The following is a 24,506-nucleotide window of genomic DNA, read 5'->3' on the forward strand; positions in this document are numbered from 1 at the left end:
TGTGTGTGTGTGTGTGTGTGTGTGTGTGTGTGTGTGTGTGTGTGTGTGTGTTTTCTTTCTCAGTGTCAACTGACTTGATTCTTTCCATTTTGCTGAGCATTAGTCAATGTGAATGCCCAGGGAATAACAGACATCTACTGGGGAAATGCCAAGTAGAACTTTTCTGTTGCAGCAAAATGTCCTGACCATGGGATTCTCTGCATTACGTGCACTAATGACATGGACATTTTGTGGGAAGTTATGTGTACTAAGAATAGAAATAGACTCTCGGAATACCAAAATAACATCAACATCTCTGCTGTCAGAGAGACTAGAAAAGGAGCCAGCAAGTAACTACAAGATTGCAGTGTGATACGACATGGCTGAGCAAACAAGAGCTGGGAAGAGCATTATTGTTCAGAACTGGGGCCTTGGAGCCCTCTCCATGAAAGCAAATTCTGAGCAGTGTTTTAGAGAATGTTTATGTAGGAGTGGTGCCTTCCAACTGGAGCAGTTATGGGAAAGTATGGACTAAGGCAGCATCTTTGTTAGGGTTCTCTAGGAAATTAGAACCAACGGGATGTGTAAAGATATACAAGGGCAAGCTATTAGTGAGATTGCTCACCCAATTGTGGGAATCAAGAAGCCCTGCAATAGTCTATCTGAAAGCTAGAGAACCAGGAAAGCCAGTATAACTCAGTGCAGGTACCGAGATGGAGAAAAGGCTAGGTGCATGCAGGGCTGCCGATATAGGTCTTAGGACCTGAAGACTGGAGCATCTCCAGTTCTTTAGGAGAATGTGAGTGTGTAATTCTTTGGCATTTTTCTTGTACTTGAGCTGTCAAGGGATCAAATGATGTCCACTCACGTTGGTGAGAATGGCCAACTTTCTACTCAGCTTCCTCATTCAAATGATACATTTTTCAGGCACACCCAGGAAGAATGTTCTGCCATCCACCTATACATTTCCTAACTGAGTTAAATGATCATCTCAAGCAGTCACTTAACTGGGCTGGCTTCCCTCTACAGTCTTAGATATTTAGCATTGGGCTTTCGAGTTGACAAGGTGAGAATTACTGTGGACGAAAACACAAGGCAGAGCTTAAAGCAACAGCACACATCAATGCCATGGTTGCAACATATTCTGGTCATCAGGCACAGCTGATTCATTCATGAGTACATTCACTTACTCACTACTACATTCGCATATTCAGGCTGTATTACTATGTAGCTAGGTACCATGCAAGTTCAAATGTCTAGATGAACCACTCCAGTTCCCTGCATCTTGGTTAGCTTGTGAAATATAAATAAACATAGTAGCTCCCCTTATTGGACCTCTTGTAAAAATTAAATGAGCTAACGTTTGTGGTGCGGCGAGGGCACACAGTATCAGATTTATTGCAGACAGAACCCCCATCACTATCATCACCATGGCCACCACCAACAGCATCATTTTTATTGACTTGTTCTCATCTTTCCTGAATATACATTTTCTTCCCTGGGCTTCTGCACCACCACCTGCACAGTGAGGAGACTCCCATATATACAGGCAGAGAATAGTCTGCGTTTGATTTGCCTGTTCTTAGCAAGCAGGACCAGAACAGAACAGATTGCTTGCTCAGCTTGTGGTTGACATGATCTCTCTTTCCTTCCCTGTGAACTGCTAAAAGGTAGGGAGGAATCTGTTTCACTACAGGCTCATTTGCACCTCTTCAGTCCCTGTTCCCTTTAAGGAAAGTCAGACCGATGCACACACAAGCCTGGCATAAGGGGCACAGGAGCAGTGAAACCTTACTGAATGCCGTCCTCACTGTTGTTGCACGGGGTGGGAAGTGGCCGGCTCTGACATCAATTCTCTTTAGGCAGGAGCTGTGGCAGGCTAGGCTGAGGGTAATGCTAGCAGACTGCAGGGATCACTGCTCAAACTTACTCCTGTATGGCTATAAATGGATTCCAGATTTCTTCTCAGAGCTGGCTAATCCGATCCCTTCCTGTGCACAGGGGGATAATGAGGGCTCCAGACACATTATCATGCTCACAGATGGTGGGATGTCACATGTTTTGGCAATTCTTACTTAAGAAAGGCTCAGTGGTGTTGTCCTCCTGTGTTTAAGCTTTGACATGTCTGAGAATTTGCTGGAACGTTACTTGTGGGTAAAAAAAAAATCACTTTCATAGCACCTTTATGAATGTACACATTCCGAATGTACACACCCTTCCTGAGTGCATGCAAGTGTGCTCTCTCTACCTCTCTCCCTCCCCCCTCTCTCTCTCTCTCTCTCTCTCTCACACACACACACACACACACACACACACACACACACACACACACACACACACACTGTCAAACAAACATATTTGAAAAAAAACATTGATAACATTGTACCAGATCACATTTTAGTCTCCTGATGAGGAGATGGTGGGATGATATCTCTGAGCAGAACTGTCAGGGTCTCTGTGACCACTTTTGAGAATCACTAGAGAAAGAAATTAGGAAAATAAAAATTAACTTACGTTTCGCAGTACTCATCGTGTTTGTTCTGAGAGTTGGCCATCTGTCGTGAGCTGTCTTCTCGGGCTCTAGCATCCACTGTGATCATCTTGAGGGCTTTCTGAAATAAATATTGCTGACTCCACCAGGGGGCCTAGAATGTCTGAGTAAGTAGGTCTGGAACTGACCCTAGTATTTACATTTTTAACAAGGTCCCAGGTGATTCTGATGCTGCTAGTCCATGCACCACTGATCTGGAAAAATATATCCAGTCCTAGAGTGGGTCAGTAAAAGAAGCTATGAATGTTGATCACCTCTTTAGTAGAAAAAAAACAGCTAAGGTATAAGGACCAGGAAAATCACAGCCAGCAGGTAGCAACAACTGAGGCTCCAATGCTTCAGCCATCATTTGGATCAAGCCAACCTTTGTGTTGGTCTCTCTGGAGATATGGACAGCCTCCTAGAACAGGCCTGAAGTTCTCGGTAGTCGTTTATCCTCTCTCTGATGTCTCAGTGTGGATATGGCAGATGGTTCATAATAGGTTGTGACCTGTCTGCTGAATATAAGAATAAACAGGTTCACAGAGACAGCTGACCTGAGCCAGTGGGAGTTCATGGACACTGGACTGACAGCTGGGAAGTCTGCATGGGACTGAACTAGGCCCTCTGAATGTGGGTGACAGTTGTGTGGCTTGATCTGTTTGTGGGGGCCCTGGCAATGAGACCAGGACCTATCTCAGGTACATGAGCTGGATTTTTAGAGTCCATTCCCTATGGTGGGATGCCTTACTCAGCCTTGATGCACGAGGAAGGAGCTTAGTCCTGACCCAACTTGGTGTGCCAGTCAGTGTTGACACCCCAAGGGAGGTCTTATCCCCTAATAGGAGTGAATGGGGTGGTGAGATGGGGGGAGGTAGAGAGAACGGGAGAAGGGGGGAGGGGGAACAGTGGTTGGTATGTAAAATGAAAAAAAAGTTTAAAAAAAAAAAAGAATAAGCAGGCTCTTTCATTTTCTTTCCCTCCCAGATAATGTAGATGTGTTTTGTTAGCCCAGGGGACATTTGTGCTTGACAAGAAAAATTAAGGTGTGGGAAAGCAAACACTCAGCGCCCACATTTTTGTTCATATCTTTATGCCTTATTGTTCTTAGGCTACTGAAATGCCAGCATCTTTGAACTAGCAGGACACATGCAATTGAAACTGTGCTGTGGGATGGTCTGTATGTCAAGTTACTCTGATTGGTCAATAAATAAATCACTGATTGGCCAGTGGCTAGGCAGGAAGTATAGGCGGGACAAGGAGGAGAATAAAGCTGGGAAGTGGAAGGCTGAGAGAGACACTGCCAGCAGCCACCATGACAAACAGCATGTGAAGATGCTGGTAAGCCATGAGCCATGTGGCAAGGTATAGATTAATGGAAATGGATTAATTTAAGCTGTAAGAACAGTTAGCAAGAAGCCTGCCACGGCCATACAGTTTGTAACCAATATAAGTCTCTGTGTTTACTTGGTCGGGTCTGAGCGGCTGTGGGACTGGCAGGTGAGAGAGATTTGTCCTGACTGTGGGCCAGGCAGGAAAACTCTAGCTACAAAACTATACAACTATTTTGCCTCAAGTGCACTTGGATTGACAGTAGAGTTTCTGGTAGAAAGGTTTTTGAGGAGAAGCACATATGCCGGATTCAAGGGTTTGCATGTTCAGTGAAATAAAACATGGAAAGACTAAGTTGAGCAAGGAAGCAAACTCCTGAGTCCCATCCTTAATGACGCTCATTAATATTTTAACCCAAACCTAAAATAATTGTCTCAAGTCTGAGGAACAAGTTTTAAGATGAATATTTCCCTCCAATGGATACTTCTGCTGTCCTACAAACATACATTTGTTAGCTCCATGAAGAGCCCCAAGTTAGAGAGAGCCAAGGCCTTCCACAGAGGGAAGGGAAGTCTTCGAATCAGAGGACATTACCTTTCTTTGTGTTAAGGGAATCTCAATACCTGGATAAAAGGTAGGCGATTCCATTAGAACAGAAGGGAGAGCGAGTTGACATAAACTAAGTGGGAGGCATCTTAGTCAGGAAGCAATGGGAAATGTCAGTTATTAAATATGTTTTTAACTCCTGGGAGGGCTTTTAAGAAAGCAAGCCCTCAATGAATTACACATTGGTTTCCTCATTTGGATAGAAAAGAAAAAGGTTCTGATAAGTGCACACTGCAAATTTCCAGAACAAGTAAGTGATGGAAACCAGCATCAAATGCAGATCTTCTGGATTCCATAGCTCACGCTCATTACCCCATTGCTGTCTGGGCACCATCACAGCTCTCGATAACACAGAGAAGGCTATGATTTGCACCTTATCAAACACTTACAGAAAAGGGCCAGTTATGAGTGAGCAGATCGACAAGGAAAACACAATGTGCTGGGCAAACCCAGATCAGGACAGCAGTGGTCACTTTCATCCAGAGAGTTCAAATTCCATGAAGATTTTCATGAAAGAGATTTTACTTGAGATGATTTGGTGTTTAGATGAATCTGTTCTGATTGGTAGCGCTAGTGAGGAGTGGAGAGCTAGAAACTCATGCCAGGAGAATTGAGAGAGCAAACTTGCCCAGGTGGGACATGCTGACTCAATCTGGGGTTGGGTGATGGATAATGAGAGGAGAATTTACAGAGTTTACTAGGTAGAGGACAATTTTAAAGATTATGTCAAAGCTATTCAGAGAGAGAGAGAGACAGAGAGAGAGAGAGAGAGAGACATAGAGACAGAGAGAGACACAGAGAGAGACAGAGAGAGAGAGAGAGAGAGAGAGAGAGAGAGAGGTTGTTGGCTGCTCTATAGGTAAAAGGGAGATAATGTCCATGCCAGTCCAAGGAAATGGAATTCTGAGTTTGGCTGATGGAAGACTCATGTGGCAAAGGCCAGTGTTAGGGAGCTCAGTGTCTCTGTGGTCTTCAGAGATCCCATAGCTTCACACTAATGCAAACAAACTGTGAATGACATGTATGAGTTCTGATCTGAGAATGAGGCCCACTGAGAGGCTGCGTAAATAATTTTGGCTTTTAATTAGGGTGAGATTCTTCTTGAATTCTTGAGTAAGATCAGACACAAAGAAAGAGGAAATAGCGCCAGGGCTGCTAAGTGTTAGGAAGAAATCCAGGAAGTACAAAGTGAAGTGAGGATCTTAGCAGGCTCAGGGTCGGCCAGTTACCTCATTTTCAGAGAGTTCTCTTGTTCAAAGAGTTCCTTACTGATAGAAAAGTTAGCACAAAACTTGAATTATTCTCGGGATAGCTTGTTTCTAGACATACTGCAGTCCCTTGCATTCAAGGACAGTGACTCAGCCACAGAGACGGTGAGGCCACAGTAGGCCTCCTAAGGCTGACAGTGGAGTTCGAGACAGCTGAACTGGCCTGGTGGTGGCCTTAATTAACTCACTGCTCAGTTTATCCAGCTTCTATGATTACCTTACCTTGCATAATTCACTCTGAGTGATGATCCAGATGAGAAGCATATCTTCTCCAACATCTTGGTTGACAAAGTCTTATGGAGGGTATGACACATCCCGTAGCTGTGACACCGTGGATGATGGATGGCAAAAGACTTTTAAACGTAACTGACATTAATCACATACCTAATACATACTGAGAGTTGAATTTGAGCACTTTTATATATAGACGCATTTTACTCCTCAGAATAACCCTGAAGCTTGGAACTTGTTTCTGGTTGTGCAAACTTCTGTGTGGAATTTGGAGAGGTTAAATGACTTTCTCAAGGTCATGGGATTGCCAATAAAGTCTCCCATTTCCAAACCCCTGTTGTTTTTGCTCAATGGAGCAGTTTCCCAGGCCCCTTTTCTTTCATGTTGAAGTACTCCACAAAATGTGAGGAAAGCAGCAGGCATCCTTATTAACGAGGGCCACAGCTCCCACAACACCAGGAGGCTTCCTCATGGAAGAATATTGTGCATCTTGCCAGTGTCTTATAATCTTATGCCTTGGAACAGATGTCAGCAAAATTTTCTGTAAATGGGTAGGTGGGAAGTACTTTAGACTTCATGGACCATCTGTCTTTGTGACATCTGCTCAACTCTACTACTGTAATGACAAAGTAGTCACAGTAGAGACATAGATGAGCATATCTGACTTCTAATAAAACTTTATAAAAACGGACCACAGGCTGGATTTTGTCCATGGACCTGATCTGGCCTGGCGACCATTCAGTTTCATAGTGAAGGATGGCTTGGGGTTGGCATCCATCAGGGAAGCACCAAGGAAGGTAATTTCCCTAAAAGCTGGATCTTGACAGATGATCTGAGTAGGAGAAATGGGCACAGAGTACGAACTGATAGTAGAAATCTGAATTTTATTTCCTCAACATTTGTTTTCCCTAAATAATATTCAAGATGCTTCAAGTTAGATGTTTACACTTAAAGATTAGGAAAATTCATAGTTTAAAAAAATTAAAATACATAGATTTTGAGAAAGTTTGAAAAAAATCCTCAAATTTGTGTATGTGCGTTTCCCAACATTTTCTTCTGGTAACCCTTAGTTGGAGCTAAGAAAAGGCTGTTTTCAGCATGTAGGCTGGGTGAATGTGCCTCAGACTCCACACGGTTTTCTTCTTACACTTAAGTCATCTGCTATTTGAGTTTGAAATCTATGCTTTAAGGATATTTTATTTTTTGTGTGGCGTGTACATGTGGGTGTGCTTGGTTTTATGTGCACCCATGTATAGATGGAGGCCAGTTCCTTAGCCACTTCACATTTATTCATTTATTTATTTATTCATTTATTTATTTACATAGTTTGAGAGAACGTCTCTCACTGAATCTGGAGCTTACATGTCAAGCTAGACTGACTGGCCAGAAAGTTCCAGCAATCTTCCTGTCTCCGGATGGGGTTCAAGATGCACATTCCCACTCCTGGATTTTTCCACGGGTCCTGGAACTCAGGTCCTTACTCTTTCATGACAACTACTTCACTGACTGAGGCATCTCCATTGTCCTTGGGATACTTGTTTCTTAAATAAATTTTGTTGTGTGTGTTTTAAATAGACAACAAGATGTTATGAGATACATATAGACAGAGAAAATGGTTACTATAGTGAAGCATATTAACATACCCACCATGAATATTTTAGAAAGCATAGTCAAACATGCAGATAGAGAATAAAGTCGGGCTTACCAGTGGTGGCAATGTTGTCAGAGGAGGAAATGAGGAGATGGAATACATAGCATCCCAAGCAGCAAGCAAAGATACTTTGTAACCTAAGAAATAAACACCAGTGCCAGGTGGGCTCTCAGATGTCCGTATAATTGTCTCTTATTGCTTTGCTATGGCTACGACTGACATCAGTATGACAGTATGATAGAGTGGTAGTGAGGCTGAAATTTGGTCCTGATGGAAAGTCTTTTTGTGTTTTCAGAGCAGTCAGGAGAAAGAAATGTCAGGGTGAGTATATGTTGTCATACCTAGAGAGTCTCCGTGACAAAAACAACAGAAGCTTCCTTGGTGCATAGATGGAAAGGCAGCATCTAGCCAAGTTAGTTCAGATTGGGCTGGGCAGAGACAGGGTTTTCAAGGATCTCGACTGGCTAAGTTAGTCAGCATGTGCATAGAACAGGCTCCCCAGACTTGTCCAGCCCTTCCCTTTCTCCATCGTTTCCCTGCTTCAGCTTCCTTTTTTGATAGGTATTGTGTATGTTTTGTCGTATGCTAGCAGATATGAAATATCTTAATAACGTGAGGGAGTGGTGGGGTAGTTTTTTTGTCCATATCAGCATCCTCCCATGTCTTCATTCTTCCTTTTTGCTTGGGTTTGCTTCTCAGAGACTAGTGTCTCTTTTCCTTACCCATGCTTCACTTCTTATATGATTTCCTCCAGACATCATTTTCTCTCTTTCTTCCCCTCTATTTTGCTCCCAACGCCTTCTCTTAGCTCCCTGGTCAAAAAAGAAGCTACGCTTACCTCGCTTCCTAAGGAAAAGTCCTGTTTCTGTTCCTTTGCTCTCGCCTCCTTCATTCTCAGGCCCCTCAAAGGTAAGGAGCACAGGCTTCCCTGTCAACACTGCTCTCTCCTGTAATCTGTGCTCCTCTGCAGTCATAAGCATCCCATAGTTATTCTGCAGGTGGCAAATTGTTGGTTAATATTCTAAAGACATTAAAATAATAATGATCTGAAATTGATGCTGATTATGCATGCATTATCTCATGCATTTCTCTTGATTTTCTTTTTAGAGTAAATGGCACAGACCTTATTTGTTGGCAAGGAAATGAGTGTTGGGAAGGAATAAATGAGCCAGGACTTTGGGTAGCTCTGTTCCTTTCACTCTGGCCTTACCTGTTGTGCTGGTTCTTAATGTAGATTACTGTATAGTTTATTTCCTATTTCCATAATGGCAACTTCTCTGTCTCTTTGGCTTGGATGTAGTCTTCCTCCCTTGACTTGGTTCTTAGACTGTCTTCTCTAGATAAGTTCCTTAGGTCCTGCTTCAGTCATGTGTGTCTTTGAACTAGATCTTCTCTTTCCTTGGGGATCAGATTCTGTGTATGAAATGTAAGAACTTTGTGAAACTGAGGTATAGTTTAACCACAGATCCAATCTCAAATGAGATGAAGTCGTTTAGGGTAGGTGTTAAACAAAAGTCAATATGAAAATGTGTGGTATAATAAACAAGTTCAGTAAGGTTACAGTGCAAGGATCACTGTAGAAGGGTATAAATGTATCTTTATATTCTAGAAGTTAACAATCTCAAAGTGGAATTAAAAAATTTCATTTTGCAGCCGGGCAGTGGTGGCGCACGCCTTTAATCCCAGCACTCGGGAGGCAGAGCCAGGCGGATCTCTGTGAGTTCGAGGCCAGCCTGGGCTACCAAGTGAGTTCCAGGAAAAGGCGCAAAGCTACACAGAGAAACCCTGTCTCGAAAAACCAAAAAAAAAAAAAAAAAAAATTTTCATTTTGCATTGGCATTATAAAGGGATAAAATATATAGGGATAAATTTAAGAGAAAAAAACTCAGGTAATGATTATATAAAACATTATTAATATAAATTAAAGATATAAACAAATGGAAGGACATCTAATGCTCATGGATAAGATTATTTAAGACTGTTACATATTCTGTTCTCAAAATTGATCTAAATTTCAACATAATACAAATAACAACTATAGATTTTTTTTAGATGTTGAAAAGTATATCATAGAATTTAAAATATTTTGAATGGCATGAGACACAAAATAACACAATCTTAAAATGAACAAAAAAAAAAATTGGAGACCTTATCTTTCTTGATTTTGGAGCGTGTGATAATAATACAAATCACATGATAAGATAAAGTTAGTTATAGAAATCAGTGTAATAGAATTATAGCTTAGAAATGTACTCATGAAACTATGGCCATTGTCTTTTAATGGGTTAAAATCTGTAATTCAACAAAAGGCATCAAGATAACTCAACAGCCATATGAAATCAATGAACTTGTGCCTTAGATGATACATTAAAAATTAACTACATATTGCCGGGCGGTGGTGGCGCACGCCTTTAATCCCAGCACTTGGGAGGCAGAGCCAGGCGGATCTTTGTGAGTTCGAGGCCAGCCTGGACTACCAAGTGAGTCCCAGGAAAGGCGCAAAGCTGCACAGAGAAACCCTGTCTCGAAAAACCAAAAAAAAAAAAACAAAAACAAAAAAAAAAATTAACTACATATAGATAAAAAATAACATAGCTGCTAAAACTATACTATAACATTTCTTAGAAGAAAATACTAGTGATGGGTAATTCAGTGGTTTGGATAGAGCAGCAAAAGTACAAGTAACCAAAGGAAAGACAGATAAACTTGTCAAAGTGGCTTTATTACACGTGAAAGGACAGTTCATTATTAGAACAAGATAATGTATTATAAATCACCCTTGTGACAGTGTGGTTTGAATCTGAAATATCCTTTATAAGATAAAGTATTGAAGGACTTGGCTGCCTACTGGTGATGCCGTTTTGGCTATGGACCCTGGCTAGAGGAGGTGGAATACTGGAGATGAGCCTTGAGGCTTTTTAGCCTGGTTCCACTTTCTCTTCATTCTCTGTTCTCTTGTTTCAAATGCAAATGTGTCCAGGAAGCTTCCTGCTCCTGACTCCAGGCCACCAGCCCCACCCAGGGTGGACTGTACCTCCCAGGAATGCTAAATGAATAATTTCTCCCGAGCATTACTTTTCTCAAAATATCTTATCATGACAATGGAAAATGAATTAAGACATGATTAGGGACCTACATTAAATACATGTATTTTTAAAAGTGCATATGTTAGTGAAAAATGGGCAGTTGATCTGAATAGACATGCCTCCAATGAAAACATACAAATAAGCAGTAAGCACATTAAAAAAAAAAACCACTTAGCATTAGTAGACATTAAAAATGCAAATCAAAGGCACAATGAGACTCTTGCTTGTAGCAAGTGTTGCTGAGGCTGTGGAGGAATTGCTGATGGGGATGTACAGTGCTGCAGCCATTTTCCTTGGTATTTCTTCAGTAAGTGAACACTATCAATGCTTATAGTAGCATTATTCACAGTGGGCCAAAGGAATAACAACCCAGTTGCCCATTTACTGACAAACAGATAGATTTAATGTTGTATGTCTGTACAATAGAAAATTATTTGGCAATAAAAGTTAATGAAGTTCTGATACACACTACAGAGTAGATGATTAGAAGCATTAGGTTGAGTTAAAGGAAAGACCACAAAATATCAAGTCAAGGTAAATCTCATATAGCAGGAAAGATGGGTGACTGTCTAGGTGTAAGGGTTTGGAGAGTAGAGACAGTGGCAGTGGGCTCCATTGTTGCTTCTGGCTTATAAAATATGTTATACATAGCTCCATGGCCTTCTACAAAGTACTGACCTGCATATTTTAAATGGATGAACTAACTGTATGGCATGAGAAGTATATATCACAGGAACAGTTTAGAGTGGGACACATTGGACTAGTTACATTTGTTTTGTGATCAAATACCTGATGAGAAGCAACTTAAGGGAGAAGGGGTTCATTTTGACTCAGTTCAATAGGTTGCATTCCATCATGGTGGGGGCAGGTATGGTGGCAAGAAGGTGGGCCGCTGGTCATATTGTGTGTGCACTGGGGACACAGGCCTTCAAGTTACTTCTTTCTTTTAATTCAGTCCATCATCCTGGCCTAGGAAGTTGGCCTTCCATCCTCAGTTAAGCCTTCTGGAAACACCCATACAGAAATGCCCAGAGATGTGTTTCTATGGTAATTCTAAGTCTAGTCGAGTTCACATTTAAGATTTGCTACCTCACATATAAAGGTTAGTATAATGATTAAATTAACATAAATAAGAATTTATCCTGGTATTATGGGGAATTGGAAGTGACAGCTATCTTTTTCTGAGACTAGACTGGTTTTCTTAGGAACCATTTCTGCTTCTAGCAGAGAACATGTGTTAATTTTGTTGTTTGAAAGAGAAAGGGACACAGTTGAGCTCTCCAGGCTGCTACTATGCAGCTGTGGGATACTGAACAAATGTTCCGAATTTCTCTAAGTTCCCTGTTTCACACAAAGACAGCAATGCTGTGTGAGCAGAGCTAAGTAGCAGCTAGATGGAGGAGGCTTTGGGATGAAGGTTGCACGTTCGAGCTAGCCGATACATGCTATTCTTACCACCTAGTTTGGAAACACATCTCCAGCTCTTCCATGTGGAGAGGCAGATAGGATCTATTGTGGACTGTGTGGATAGTTAAGAGTACAGAAGGGGCTGGCATGGCATGGCCCTTCTCCCCAGGGTCTGTGTTTGATGCTGGAAGCTCTCAGGACTGATGAAAGGATCACAGAAGTAAACTAAGAGTTTTCTCAGTGTATTGCTTCTTCCACAAAAAGAGTAATTGAGTGGACACTGTGGAGTGGGTTTCAAAGCCAAGAACCTAATCTCCCAGAAGCCATTGAGGGTTAAGACAAGCAGTTTTCCCTGGGAGGAGTGCTGAGGTGAGGAGAGTAATTGATTCTAGTTTTAGTCCTGTCTTTGTTCAATCAATGGAAAATGTGATCTGAAAGAAACTGTTATTCAACTTCCCCTTCTACTAAGCAAGACTCAAACTCTCCCCACACACACACACACAACCCCCGCCTCTGTTCCTTCTGGGAGAGCAACTGTTGTGAAACATTCTCAAATTGTTTGACCCATGTGGAAAGAAGACCTCAAACTGAAAACAAGTTTTCATTATCATCATTATTGTTTTTTTTACCCTTAATTTCTGTAATTTGGTGGTCTGTATAATTATAGTATAAAGACATAATTATTTAGGTCTTGACTGACAAGTCACATGGTCATTTCATTTGGATTTAAGTACTGTGTTGTTGCATAATAACTTGGATAATTCTGTATTTAATTGTGAGGGGTGACTTGCCTCCTCACTTCCCTGCATCCAGACCATCTTGCATAACAAGGGCCATTTCTCAGTTTCTGAGATTGTTATTAGGATGTCAGACCTTGTGACTTGCAGTAGTTGAGGCAGAAAGCAGTGGGACCCATGACAGACATACCCAACATGGTAAGCAATATAGCTATAAGCTTGCTTCTGTAGATTTTGCAGTCAGACAATATCTGTGCTATCATGCATTCAATAAATGTGTATCAAGTATACATGTGCTGGGTACTATTGCATATGCTACAGATCCATCATTACAAAAAAATTAAATCGAATCCCTCTACTTATGCACGTGTGCATGTGTTAGTATGTTTGTGATGGGGATACACAAGATACAGAATAGCAAAAAACAGAGTATGCTGTATGGTAATAAATGCTACAGAGAAAAATAAAACTGAAAAGGAAATGGGAATGTATCACTGCAAATGTCACCTTAGATTACAGAGATGAAGCTTTGAGGGTTACAACAAGAGGGAAAAAAATGCATCCCAGGCAGAGAAACGGAAAGTGAGGACTCCCTGGGATTGGATTATTCTAGAAACCACTGTGTCCCTAACAAAGTGAGCCAAGATGCATTACTGAGAAACTAGAGCAGAAAAGGATGAGAACAGACTGAGGATTACAGGGATTGGTAAACTATAGACTATAGACCAAATGTGAGTTACTATGTAGTTTTGTAAATAAAGTTTTATTGACATATGGTGATGCTCTTTTGTTTTTGTATTCTTTATTGTGGCTATAAAACAACATCAAGTTCAGTGATTATGACAGGGACTGGGGAAAAAATCATGCAAACCTAAAATATTTGCTAGCTGCCTTTTTTTTTTTTTAATAGAAAATGTTTGCTGGCCTTGGAACAGGACATCATTGGCATCATTTCCTACCGCCTCCATGTCAGCATACTGCATACAGTGAGGTGGTTGAGCTTAGCTCATATTCTCAGGGTGCCAACTGGGTACTATAGTAGAGTAATAGGCTTATAGACAGGCAGCTAAACAGTTCTGTGCTCTTAGGCTTTTTTTTTCTTCTTCCTGAGATTGCAGAACAGGATAAGTTATCTGAAAAAAAGTACTCCATCAGCTATCAAAACAAAACATATTCAAGTATTGCAACCTAACAATTATAGCCCAGACTTTATATCCATCCAAATTGAGTGTTTATATATTTTATCTTCTGAAATGCATATATAGAAGTAATCAGAAATGTTATTAACAATAGCCTCCAAATTTGAAGAAATCTAGATATATATTAACATTTGAATGAAGAAATCAACTATGGTGTATCCATACAGTAGAATACCATATCACAATGAAAAGGAATGTATTCCCAATACCCAAGTACATAAATGAATCTCACAAATATAATGTTGAATGGAGAAAATAGACATGAGAGAATATATATCATATAACATGATAAATCTTAATCTACATCATGATTCCATTTGGATGAAGTTCAACTGCAGGTAAAACTGATCAATTCATAAGAGAGGTTTTGATTGATTATTTAACAGGGACAGGCTTGAGACAGGCTTCTGAACATATAGTTAAATATTGATCTTATTATAGTTACATGGACATACACAAAATTAAAAAAGGAATGTACAGAACTTTATGCTTCATAGTAGTTTGCTTTACACAAATTGTGTGTATTAATATGTAAATATGAATATACATATATGTGTGTGTGTGTGTGTGTGTGTGTGTGTGTGTCTTACCATGGAGATTTGTACTTAAGCTACAATATACAGGAAATGAAGATGAAGGTGCTGTTCTCTGGAGCAGGCAGGGAATGTTTCATATTGGAGGCAGATTTGAGCTTTAAGGAGCCATGTTTTTCCATAACAGATCAGAGTGAAAAATAAAATGCACTTTAAAGAGGAAAAAGTATGAAGAACGGGGCTTGTTTTGTGCTCTGGAAGGGGGGCAGGGTTGGTGGTCCAATCTAACTATCTCTCCATGTCCCCCTGGCTCCCTCTACTTAGTTTTTTTTTTTCTTCTTCATTTACTTTGTTTTCATTTTTTGCTATTATGCCTTTCCACCTAGGAATTTCTGGTTGGTTCTTTTTATTTCATGGAAATATAATTTGCATAGCATAAACATCTGCTTTTCTCAGCATAGTTTTTGACATAGTCCTGAGATTGTGAAACCACACCACTCTAATTGCTGAATGCTTTGATAACCTCGTGGAGAAACTGTTTACATTACTAGTCACTGAATTCTCTCCTCCCCAACTTCTAACATTTCCCCAGGGATTTGCCTACATGAGAAATTTCACACAAATCAAGATGTAAAATATGGGACCAGTTGTGTTTGGTTTCTTTTACTTAGTATATTTTCAAGGTCTGCTCCTTCTGTAGTATGGCTGAATAATATTTCTGTTTATGAATGTACTTTATTTTGCTTAGCCATTCAGCAGATGGTAGACATTGGGTTGTCTCTACTTTCATAACAGTGATGCTTCTATGAAGACCTATGTCCAAGATCCTGTGCAGGAACATGTTTGTAATCCTCTCGAATATGTACCTAGAAGTAGAATTGAAAGGATCTGGTAACTTGAAATCGGGTTAGGGGCAACTGATACACTGATCTCTACAAGGTCTACAGTATTCACTCTCTCTAGTAGGGTGTGTGTGTGTGTGTGTGTGTGTGTGTGTGTGTGTGTGTGTGTGCGCACACGCGTGAATGTGTGTGTGTGTGTGGGGGGGGGTCCCAATGTCTTAGCTGTAGTGGGTAGCCATTCCAGCTTTGATCTGGAAGTTCCAACCCCCATTGAGGCTTTGGTAACTGTCACGCCTACAAGGCAGGGCCAAGAGAGGACCCTGAAGACCCGAGATCCGGATGTGCCGGCTCTCTTGGTTCCTGGACCCTGGACGATAGAGGTAGACCGAGCAGAGTTCTCCAGAGAACACTGCCAGACTGTGCTACAGACCTATCCCTTCATTTGTGAGTTACCCCACAAAATAAACCTCCCTTTTAACTATGTCGAGTTGCCTTAATAATTTCACCAATACTTAGTTAGCATCCTCACTCCAACTTATTGTTGTTTGTCCTTCTAATTATAGCCATCCTAGCATATGGAGATAAAGCAGGACTCATTGTGGTTCTGATTTACATTTCCCTAATAACTAATAATCAAGACTGTAGCTGTGTGCTATGTTTTAAAAATGTGGTATGTATCTTCCAACTTTGTTTTTTCTTTACAAATTTATTTTGGTTATTCTGGAGTCCATATTTATTTTTAGAACCAGCATATTGATTTTTCAAAAAATAGGAGAGGCTGGAGGTGGTTGGCACCAGCCTTTAATCCCCAGCACTTGGGAGGCAGAGACAGATGGATCTCTGAGTTTGAGGCTGGAGTGGTCTATAGGGTGACCAGGACACTGGTCTACAGGACAACAAGGGATAGAGAGAAACCATGTCTCGATAAACAAAAACAAAAACAAAAGTGAGGAATTTGATAGATTACATTGATTTGCTGATTTATTTTGATGCAATTATATGACAACAATATTAATCCTTCTAATACATAAACATAGTAAGTTAGTTTCATTTATGTAGATCATCAGTTTTAAGTTATCAGAGTGTACAGACTTTGTTTCATTAATTATTCTTGTCATTTCTGTTTTATAGAAAATTGAAGTTATTTTCTTAATTTCATTTCTAGATTGGTCTTTATTAAATGGAAATGTAACTAATTTTGTAGCCAATGTATGTTATTGCTTTTTGTGGAGGAAATTATTTCAAATAAAAGTCCTTGTGTGATAGATATGGCTCTATGTGCATTCTTCCACATGCTGGCATCCAGTTATGCCAGCACCGTTTGTTGAAGATGTTTTCTTTTTTCCATGGTTCAGTTTTGGCTTCTTTGTCAAAAATCAGGTGTCCATAGGTGTGTGGATTTATGTCTAGATCTTCTGTTCTATAGCATTGACACACCTTTCTGTTTTTATGCCAATACCATGCTGTTTTAATTATAGCTCTGTGGTAGAGCTTGAGACCAGGGATGAGTTTCTCCTTTTTTTGTAACGTTACCATAGTACATGACTCTCACATTTTCTGCCCAAAGGAAGAGGGAACATGAGACACCATGTGCCCCTTGAGTATTAGCCAAGAAGTTACACATAAAACATCTTTTTATAGGCTATAGTCATGGACTAGTTACATAGCCCCATTCCAAATGCAGACAAGCTTGCCATGGAGAGATAAGCACATGCCTCATCTAGTGTACAGTCTCAGGGCTTCAATGACTCCTATTCAAAAAGGTTCACATGATCCAAGGAGGATCTTTGGAAGTGGGACACATCAGTCTTTGGGGGAAATCATAGAAACTTAATTTGTTTGGAGATTAAAAGATACATCAGATCTATCACACAAGCAAAAACAGGTGGGCATTAGAAGGAAGGAGAGCATTAGTTTAATACAGTAATCAAAGAAGACTTAGGCACTAAAACATATTCAGAGAAATTTCACAGACTCCTCTACTCTGGTTATATACTTGAGGAAAACATATTGCAGAACATCTTTTTATGAAATGTTGATTATCATTGCATTAGATCCAATAGATTGAAATTGTGAATTTCAATATTATCTTCTATGACTAATTTATAGATCATCACATGAGAGAACACAGGTTTCCTACTTGCTCAGTAAGAGACAGCAGGATGTGGAATATAAGACCAGGCATTTGGTGGCTACCCTTCTAAGCAACTCTGCTAGGCATTTGATGTAGGATTTCCAGCCAGTTCCAAAACACAAGCCTGAATTAAGAACCTCTGCTTTGTCTCCGTGGCCTCAAACTGTGGTGTCCAGAAGATCACAGGACGATATTGTGAAACTAATGCTATCATTCTATTAGTCTGTAATGTGACTAGCAATTTTGAATTTCTCTGTGTGTGTGTGTGTGTGTGTGTTTGTGTGTGTGTATGTGTGTGTACATATATGAGTGCAAGTGCCTGTGCATGAATGTGCAGATGTTGTTTCTCAAGAGTCACCTACTTGTGTGTGTGTGTGTGTGTGTGTGTGTGTGTGTGTGTGTGTGTGTGTGTGGTGTGTTTGTGTGTGTAAGACTAGACCTCTCCATGACTTTGATCTCACCAAGTAGGCAAGAATGGCTGACCAAGAAGCTCCAAGTGCTTCCTGTCTCCACCAGTAAGATTATAAGACATTATGCCCAGCTTTTAAATATAGGTTCTGGGGCTCAAACCTTGGTCCTCATATTTCTGAGTAAGTGAGCTATTTCCTCACTTTCTAAGGAGCTTCTAAGTAATGCTGCTGTTCCTGGTCTGGGACCTGCCAAGGCTCAAGTAATCCAAAATCTCATCAGTTTCAGTCAAGAGATTATTTTCCTCAATATAATTAAATTGGCCAATGATGAAAACATGGTTTCCAAATAGGCTGGGCAGGCTCAGAAAAGCTCTTGAGGCAAAAACGAAATGTTTGTACTCAGAAGCTGATCCACTGCCTACCACAGGCCATCAGCCTGAGGTGTGAGCCTTCCCAGCCAATCACTCATGTCAGCACTCCCCTTCCAGCCAGGAAAGGCAACTCGGCTTCCTGAGACATTAGACAGGCTGATAAAGGATCAGGAGGATCAGTCAGGTCACGAGTCAACACAAGCTTCACTGTGCCAGTGGTGAATGAGGAATGGAAGAGGCTGAGAGGAGAGGAATCACATTCAGTTAGCATCCAGGAAGCCCACCAGACACTTCCACATGCATTGTGCCACTTATTTTTGTGATGATACTAAAGGACTGGTATTATTAACCTCATTTTCTAGATTAGGAAATCGCAGTGCAGAGAAGGCAGGCCACTTGTCAGTCAAGGAAGCCTCTGTGTGACACTCGGACCCACCTTCTTCCCATTACAGTTGGCAGCAAAGTGCTATGTTTTAAGCCATGTTGATGACAACTAGGGGATCTGGAGTGCTATGCCCTCCTTTTATGGGTCAGCTTATGATGGCCATGATGCTGGAGGTTTTTATCCAGTGCCTCTGTATCTTATTTCCCTCTTTCATAGTTTACTCACATGTAGGAAGAAAAAAAAAATTGTCCATAAATAGAAACTATAGAAAGGACCTAAGAGCTCAAAAATCAAAGAATTTCTTGAGGATTTTTCCTATCCTCTGGAGCTTACCATTATCAAAGCTAGAAAAAGAAGAAGCATATTATTGAATTTTGATGTATGTGTCTTCTTGCTCCTTGGATGCCTCCGTTTCCACTAGACGTGGCTAAGCAGAATTTCTAAGGGGAATAAGCTAGTTCTGTTCCTAGAGATAGTTGTATTTTCCGTTTCCCCAGAGATCCCTGGGGCTTTTTTACTCTGACTTCCCAGTGGTGGTCCTCATGTCACCTCCAATGAAGCGCATGTCTCTGACCTGCCTAGCTGCAGTGGCTCTCCCCATGACATCGACACCATAATTCTCAATTCTCCAAACTTGTTCTTAATGATTAGAGGATTCATTTTGGAGGTGGTGGTGAAAGCAATTTCTTTACTTATAAATACAGTTTTAGTTGAAGTGTAATGACATCACTTTTTCCTTTCCCTTCCCTCCCTCCAGTTCCTCTCAGGCTCCCTCCCTCCAAACCCTTCCATCCCCCTCCCAGTCTCAAACTGATAGCCTCTTTTTCTTTGATTATTATTGCTACACAGGCACCCACAAATATATAAATAAAACCTACTGAGTTTGTTTTTGTTGCTTGTATATATCTATATCTATATATATATATATACATAATACACACACATACACACACACACACACACACACACACACACACATATATATATATATATATATATATACACAATCCTAGCATTTCAAAGGTAGAAATCCCTCTGGATCTCTGTGAGTTCAAGGGCACATTGGAAACAGCCAGGCATGGTGACTCACGCCTTTAATCCCAGAAAACAAGCCTTTAATCCCAGGGAGTGGTGGTAGAAAGCAGCCAGAAAACAAGCCTTTAATCCCAGGGAGTGGTGGTAGAAAGCAGAAAGGTATATAAGGCGTGAGGACCAGAAACTAGAAGCATTTGGCTAGTTAAGCATTTGGCTGGTTAAGCTTTTAGCTGGTTAGCCTTCAGGCTTTCAAGAAGCAGTTCAGCTGAGAGCCATTGGGATGAGGACACAGAAGCTTCCAGTCTGAGGAAACAAGAGCAGCTGAGAAGTTGGCCAGGTGAGGTTAGCTGTGGCTTGTTCTGGTTCTCTGATCTTCCAATTCACCTCAATAACTGACCTCAGGTTTGTTTTATTAATAAGAACTTTTAAGATTCCTGCTACAATTGTTGTTTAAGTCTTGATGCAGCCTTTTCTAGGAAAGAAGTCTCACAGCTGACTTCCTGGTATTCTGGCTCTTATAATCTTTCTATCCCCTCTTCGATGGTGCTCCCTGAGCCATAGATGCAAGAATTGTGATGTAGATGTTTTCACTGGGGCTGTGTTCCCTATGATACATTGATGCACATTTATTATTTTTCTATAATTGTTTCCATTTACTATAAAGATAAGCTTCTTTAATAAGGGGTGACACTTAAAACTGAATGATTGGAGTGAGGACTGCCGATGAGAAAGACCCTGTGACATCTGTTTTTCCAAGTATTGGCTACTTAACTCTACATAATCTTGTGTATCTCCATCCATTTTCCTACAAACTTCATTTTTCTTTACAGCTAAAAAAAATATTTCATGTGTATAGGCACCACATTTTCATTATCCATTCAAATCTGTTGAAAGACATTTAGTTTGTTTCCTTTTCTTAGCTATTGTGAATAGAGCATCTGTGAACATGGCTGAGTGGGTATCTGTGAAGTAGGATGTTCAGTCCTTGGGCATATCCCAGAGTAGTATATCTGGGTTATATGGTAGACTTATTTTTGTGTTTTTGAGGATTCTCAATTCTGAGTCTCCCCTTGCCCCCCCCCCCCCGCCCCCGCCCTGCTTCTTTTGGATCTGTCTACAAAATATTGTAGGCTTTGTGGACAATGCGATCTCTGTTACAGCTCTCAGTTCTGTAGTTATGACAGCCATAACAACATGGAAATGATAAGTGTGCCTATGTACCACTAAAAATGTGCTTATGAAAGTAGACAGGGTCTCTTGGCCATTGTTTGATGACCTTTGTGTTTCTTAGAATGTAAGTATCATGAGGGGAATTTTACCTTAGTAGGACGCACAGTGTTGACTTAGCATCTAGTAGCATTTAATGAATATGATTTCTTCCTTCCTTTCTTTCTTCCCTCCTACCTTCCTTCCCTTCCTCCCTCCCTCCTCTCTGTCTGTCTGTCTGTCTTCTTTTAGGTATTTATTTATGTAATGTGTTTGGGTGTTTTGTTTGCATGTATGTCTATGACTTGTGCCAAAGGAAATCCAAAGGGAGCATTGGATTCTCTGGGATTGGAGTTAAGGATGTTTATGAGTTACCATGTGAGTGCTGGATATTGAACCCGGGACCCATGGAAGATCAGTTAGTGATCCTAACCACTGAACAATCTCTCTTGTGGAATTGTGTTCCCCAAAATATTGTACACCCTAATAAACTTATCTGGGGTCAGAGACAGAACAGCCACTAGATACAAAGGCTAGAAAATGGTGGCACTCACACATTTAATCCTAGCATTTCAAAGGTAGAAATCCCTTTGGATCTCTGTGAGTTCAAGGCCACATTGGAAACGGCCAGGCATGGTGACACACGCCTTTAATCCCAGAAATCAAGCCTTTAATCCCAGGGAGTGGTGGTAGAAAGCAGAAAGGTATATAAGGCGTGAGGACCAGAAACTAGAAGCATTTGGCTGGTTAAACTTTTAGGTTTTGAGCAGCAGTTCAGCTGAGAGCCATTTGGATATGAAGACACAGAGGCTTCCAGTCTGAGGAAACAAGATCAGCCGAGAAGTTGGCCAGGTGAGATTAGCTGTGGCTTGTTCTGTCTCTCTGATCTTCCAATCTTCACCCCAATACCTGACTGAGGTTTGTTTTATTAATAAGAACTTGTAAGATTCTTGCTACACTCTCTAGCGCCCTAATGGATTAATTTGTTAAAAAAGTGGTATATAAATGAATTTATTACCTCAGGAAATAGAGACTATAAAAACCTTCAGAGAACTAAATTAGGTAAGTATGAACTATCCAGTACACAGTCCCATTTACCAACATAGCATAGAATATCTGTTATGACTTATCATAACTCTTTAAAAATAATGTGAGGGCTAGAAATGTACCTTAGCTGATAGAGTGCTTGTCTAGAGTTTGCAAAGTCCTGGACTTGATGTCCAGTACTTTATGAATTTTGTGCAGTGTCACAAGCCCACAATCACAACACTTGGGAGGTAGATAGAGGAGGATCAGAAGTTCAAGATAATCCTTGGTTGCATAGTGAAGTCAAGACCAACCTTAAAAGCAAAATAATATTTGGAAACAATATAGAGGAGAAATATAAAGAACCAGAGGGTTTCCAGTTGATAGTGGGAAGACCTCTGTGATGGGTTCCTACTCTTTATCCCTTTGAACTGAGTATGGGCCAAAAATTGATGATCTGTGTTGGCAGAACATATAGAGAGGTTTAGAGAGCTAAGACTAAAGATTCTGTGCATCCTAACTCAGCTGGTTGGGGGGGGGGGCGCAATGCTGATAGTGCTTAAGAAAAAAACTGTGAAAGCTACATGGAAGATACCCACAGAGTCCAGTCAAAAGCATATATTGCTCTTGTTAGAATCTGGGTTTGGTTCCTAGGACCTACATGGTGGGCTAACAACCTTCTCCAGTTCCAGAGACTCCAACACCCTCTTCTGCTCTCTGTGGGTACTGAACATACATGATTCTCATACATATTTGCAGGTAAAACCAGCTTAGTCTTGGTACACCTGGAGGGGCCTTGGAGTGGTAATCAGGAGAATTATCTCTTAGTTGTTAGCTCGGACCACAGTTCTGAGTCCTGGATGAGCAAAGGCCTTCTTCAAAGATGCCAGAATAAAGCAGACACCCTTCCTTCATTCATATCTCATGAAAACACGAGAACCTTGCTCCATGGGCTATGTTCTATTCATTTACAGAATGTTTGTACTTAGAAAGTCATTGTGCTTGGCTCAGTTATTGCCATTTAGAAAGTCTTAATGATTATTGAACAAGAGGTTCTCCATTTTCATTTTTTCATAATACACTGAACTTAAACTAGAGGGGTAGTTATTCATGACCAGACTAAGAGAATTTGGAATAGACGTATTTACCCTAAATTACCTAAGTTCTATGTTTTCCCAAGAAGGAGAATGGTCTTTTAAAATATTAATTGAACTACAAGAAAGTAAAAGAATTTGAAATTCTGCAAGTGTGTACTAGTAGACCCAGATCCCTTTTCTCTACTATTGTAGAGAAAGAGATAGATTGATAGATAGATAGATAGATAGACAGAGACACACATAGAAAAACAGAGAACTAAAGAGAGATGTTTAGATAATTTCTAGCAGATAAATTGCAAGTCTAGATTAGTTTTAATTCTTTTTTATTTTATAATTAATTTAATTTTACATATCAGCCACAGATTCCCCTGTCCTTCCTCCTCCCACCCCTCAGCCTTCCCCCCAACCCCTCTAATTCCCACCTCCTCCAAGGCAAGGTCTCCCCTGGGGATTCAGCCCAGCCTAGTAGATTCAGTTGAGGCAGGTCCAGTCCCCTCCTCTCTGTACCAAGATTGAGCAAAGTGTCTCAGCATAGGCCCTAGGTTCCAAAAAGCCAGCTCATGCACCAAGGACAGGTCCTGGTTCCACTGCCTGGGGGCCTCCTAAACAGTTCGAGTTCATCAACTGTCTCACTTATCCAGAGGGCCTGGTCTAGTTCCATGGGGGCTCCTCAGCTATTGGTTCACAGTTCATGTGTTTCTGCTAGTTTGGTAGGGCAAAGGATGTGGTCAATAAGACAACAACAGCCTACAGAATGGGAAAAGATCTTCACCAACTCCACATCTGTCAGAGGGCTGATATTCAGAATATATAAAGAACTCAAGAAATTAGACATGAAAATACCCAACAGTCCAATTAAAAAATGGGCTATAGAACTAAGCAGAAAATTCTCAACAGAAGAAGCTCAAATGGCTGAAAGACATTTAAGGAATTGCGCAACATCCTTAATCATCAGGGAAATGCAAATCAAAATGACTCTGAGATACCATCTTACACCTGTCAGAATGGCTAAGATCAAAAACACTGAAGATAGCTTATGTTGGAGAGGATGTGGAGCAAGGGGAACACTCCTACACTGTTGGTGGGAATGCAAACTTGCACAGCCACTTTGGAAATCAATATGGCACTTTCTTAGAAAATTGGTAATCAACCTCCCTCAAGACCCAGCTATACCACTCTTGGGCATATACCCAGGGAATGTTCAATCATACCATAAGGACACATGCTCAACTTTGTTCATAACAGCATTATTTGTAATAGCCACAACCTGGAAACAACCTAGATGCCCTTCAACTGAAGAATGGATAAATAAAATGTGGTACATATACACAATGGAGTACTACTCAGCAGAGAAAAACAGTGACATCATGAGGTTTGCAGGCAAATGGATAGAACTAGAAAATATCTTCCTGAGTGAGGTAACCCAGACTCAGAAAGACAA

This window comes from Peromyscus californicus, unplaced genomic scaffold, assembly GCF_007827085.1.
Source record: "Peromyscus californicus insignis strain IS unplaced genomic scaffold, ASM782708v3 Scaffold_4__1_contigs__length_199733344, whole genome shotgun sequence".
Taxonomy (NCBI): Eukaryota; Metazoa; Chordata; class Mammalia; order Rodentia; family Cricetidae; genus Peromyscus; species Peromyscus californicus.